This window comes from Colias philodice, chromosome 8 (genome assembly GCF_061535455.1).
Source record: "Colias philodice isolate Cphi_HAF_F1 chromosome 8, ilColPhil1 Martin Lab GWU primary, whole genome shotgun sequence".
Taxonomy (NCBI): Eukaryota; Metazoa; Arthropoda; class Insecta; order Lepidoptera; family Pieridae; genus Colias; species Colias philodice.
Window position 1 is genome coordinate 8,676,080 of NC_143093.1, and position 4,353 is coordinate 8,680,432.

Sequence of the window (4,353 nt, forward strand, 5' to 3'; positions counted from 1 at the left end):
GAATTTAATCCGTGGTCACTTCGAGATAAAACCCATATTCGTGTAACATGCGTCGCTTAGAAAGGTAGTGCAACCTATTGACATTATTCAGGGTCACGAACTCGCGACAATCGATCACGATTAGAGGCTGCTGTATTTTAAGCGACACAGCGCTGACAAAATAACTATTGTTTAGTCATGTTTGACGATAGATCGCCGCTGCGCTGACTGCAACGCTGGGAGCGTTCTAAAATCTTTGGTAAACGAAATATCCCATGTACTTTACTGGCTCGGATGGCATTTTCTGTTACTGTACTGATTTTGTCAAACGAATATATGGGGACTTAATACCTATCTATACAAAAAGTAGCTTCTCAGCAGTTTCTAATAGATTGCATTGAAAAATTCCAATTCTTCTCTATCATGACGTGTCAAATTTTGCCAATACAAAAGTTTTCCCCGAAGAGAAAATCCAACTTACATATAACTATCTCGTTAAAAACAGTTAAATTTTATAGCCTCATGAGCGCCATATTTTCTACACGTAGCAAAACCACGCTGTTCACAAAAATTAGTATCATTTATTTCAAAAAAACATTATAACATAAACTGAAACGAACGTTTCAGAAGTAATATATTATATGACAGAGCTTTAAAAAATACCGTAATTACCTCAAAGGGATTCTCCGTTAGCACACACGTGGCGGGGCGTGGGCCAGTCCCCATTAGGGGCCGCTCCCAAATCCGTACATTATTTTAATCACACTATACTGCCCGGCTTTTATCACGTAGCTGTGAGCACAAGCCAGTGAGAGCCTTAAAACCGACATTATTAGGTCCATGTCGTACTAAACTGCGTAATAAAAGAAGTTCAAAGTAATTGTGTGATGGAGAACAGTGCTTTTTCATTTCATAACAGTTTTTTGATTCACGTTGAATCGACAAATTATCTTTTTGTTTTAGGGTTTTTGTCTTTATTCTATGCATAAATGAATGTAACTTAATCATGCCAAAACTTCTGAAAGTATTAAATTGGGGATGATATTCTATGTCATTTCACCTTTTAGATTTTCAGCTTTCCTGACATTATGTTTTACAAAACCTATTACGAAGTAAAAACATAAAACACGGTAACTACATTTATGTTTATGTACGTTAACCTTTCATAAAACAACGTACAAGAGCAAGGGTGTCATAAATATGTGTGTGCCGCAAAAAAAGCCATGTAAAACTCCATGAATATGCAATATCCTTGCGAACTGAAAGTGGTGGCTAACCATTAGCCAGTCTAAATATTCGCCGCGGGTGGTAACGGCGTTTCTTTATGGGCTCCAAAACAAATGACCCACAAAAATCCACCCCTGCTGATTCAACTAATTTTTGTCCCTTGAAAGTTGCAGGGAATGTTTGTTTTAAAATTAGTCCTTTTTTCTTCATTTTTTCTACTGGACAAATTCCATAAGACTTGATATTTTTTTTGTTTTACATTCTTAGCGATAAATGAGGCATTGTTTCTGCTTCGACTATCCACTACACTAATTAATAACAGATTGTGAGTTCGTTATAATCGTAATCCTTGGCAACTAAATTCGAGTAAGTCTCCGAAGCATTAAAAGTTTCGCAAATCTGAAATAAATCTTGAACAATGGGAAGGAAGGCGATATTTTTTCATAGCTCGAAGCGGCGAAGAGTAGGTAGTAATTTAAAACGTTATCCTATAAATGCTAAACGTCTGGTACCTGCATGTCAGTTATGCTGTTAACGAAACGGTGTAAAGGTTGCGATGATTGCACCTCTCGGCGTTATTCTTGTCCATCCTTACTCCAAAGCTCATATTATTCTTTCAGTGAAATAAGTTTGATGAGATTGCATGTTTATAGTGTCGTAAATCTGCTTACATGTAAGATTTATTGTTATAGGACGCAAGGGCCACAAATTATGTTCGACACAACTCCCTTTGTCTGATCGCCCGATTTTCTGTTTAATCTCGTGGATTTTCGGATGAATAGCTTTGGTTATATTATGTTCCTGTAAAACAATGGTGTCTGTGCTATTCTTGAAATTTGTTGCTTTAGGGATTATATTAATTTGAAGCCTATTAATAAAATTTATGGTAAACGCTATTAAGCAGTTCTTGGAAGTTTCTGCTTTATTAAAATTTTGTATATCAAACGTAATTCAAGTTAGCATTAGTTTAGTTGGTAACTAAGTTTTAATCTACTTTATTCATGTTAATTATTCTCCAATAGTACTATCCACTAAAATTTAAATTAGAAATATAGAGTTTGACTTTGTTAAATTCTTCAGAAAGGTAAAGACAGAAAACTTAATGTCTATCAATATTACATATGATAATATCTATAAGAAAACTACACCTCTTCGATACGTCGATTTACGATTACGATTGTCTATTTTTGCCTCTGTTTTTTGTCAATAAACTCTATAGATCATTGCATCTAATTAATGAAATGCACAATCATTACCTCAAACTCGATCAGGCCATGGCCGTGGGCGTCCCTGTAATGTCGCCACTTTCACAGGACTGCAGCGTGTGGGCTCGCAATCAACTTGCTTGTGGGATGATTTGTTATTGCTATGACTCAGGCTGCAGTTGGATTTCTAATTCGATGAGATGGTTGCTTTTTAATTGTATCATCATTATTGTTGCTTGGAATTACAATGGCTGTTTGATGTTCTAGTAATGGGAATGTTACATTACTGAATTCATATTGTATTTTTTGGACTCTGTCTATAAGGAATAGCAAGAAGAAATAAAAATGAAATGTAGAGTTGTTGATAGGCTTTTTTTGGAAAGAAATGAAATGGACGCGAATAGCATTGTGACATGGTATATTAAAAACAATTGACATATAGTCTACTAGCTTTCCGCCCGCGGTTTCGCCCGCGTTTTCAGAGAAAAACCCGTTCCCGTAGGATTTCCGGGATAAAACCTATCCTATGTCCTTTCTCGGGTATCAAAATATCTCTATACCAAATTTCATGCAAATTGGTTCAGTAGTTCAGGCGTGATTGAGTAACAGACAGACAGACAGAGTTACTTTCGCATTTATAATATTAGTATGGATATGACAGTAGACGTGAAAATTTTTTTAAGTAAGTACTTAAGTAGCTATGTATATTACTTTAACAATGTATTAAAGTACCTACTTTAATGATGATTTGATTGAGCAATATTAATCTGCACTAAGAACTATAATCAGATACCCTCAATTTCGCAAACTTTTGTGCATTTCAGAACTGCATTAACAATTTCTCGGAAATGCAATGATGGAGTTATTGTAATAAGCGTTATTATAGGTTAGTTAGCGAGGTGGGTGTCACGTATCGAGCTATTATGGGGCATAAATCCCTGATTGCGTTGAGTACGCCAATCCTTGTAAATGAGAAGGTTTTTGTAATCTCGTTTGCTTAATGGGTATGCTTCTTTTTTGTTTAGAGGCGCCAATCGCCAAAAAAAGACTTGCTTTTTGGCACATGATGTAGGATGATATTGATCTGTTGTGGTTACGTTATTGGAAGCCTACAATTTATGATTTTTTTTTTTGGTTTCAATATCAAATGACAAATCATCAGATGTTTTTTGAATTATTAATTTTAATTACTTTCCTCTTAAAAATTATGTGTGGTTATTATTATTTATGCAGGTAGAAAAATACCATAATTTAAATTAACTATCCATTGGTGAAGCCAGAATGAAATTGTTGCAATGTATTTTGAGTTTATTGCCAACAGACAAACAGACGCGACGAAAGACTTTGTATTATAATACCTATGTAGTAATAGCGATAAATTGCCGAAGTATGCTGTGTATAAATATATTGACTGAAAAAATGATGGAAAAAAATATTTCTTTATGGAGGTATCTATTATATTGATTTGGTATGAAATGTATACGATTGATAATTTCATCCTGCTTCGCACAGGCAGCGTGGCCGAGTGGTCTAAGGCGCTGGTTTTAGGCACCAGTCCGAAAGGGCGTGGGTTCGAATCCCACCGCTGTCAAATCTTTTTATACATTTTTATTGTGCGAATTTGTTTTAATACTACTATTTTATTTTATTTTCAGGTAATTATCATCCCAGTGCATGCTGACTTCTAGTTTGGTAATTTTAAGCTATTTCAATGCGTCGTATGTCTCTTTTTTAACATTTACACGTTTTGTCAATTTTTAAGCAAAGTGCGAAGGAGTTCCTTTTGTGATTTTTTTTAATTTACTCTACAATATTATAAATATATATGTTTTTCATGTAACTTAAAGCTTTTTTATTAATATTGATTATAATGCATCAGTTTCAAATTTAACTACAGCAATCGCCTCAGTAATTTTGTTTACAGTGCCCATTACGAGTAAAT

General features: G+C 34.6%; 1 non-coding gene across 1 annotated transcript; it reads left to right on the top strand.

The window, feature by feature from the left end:
* Window positions 1-3,922: 3,922 nt before the first annotated feature.
* On the top strand, window positions 3,923-4,002 carry TRNAL-UAG (transfer RNA leucine (anticodon UAG)). The gene has a single exon. It is a non-coding gene; the product is annotated as a tRNA-Leu (tRNA).
* The last annotated feature ends 351 nt before the right edge of the window (window positions 4,003-4,353 follow it).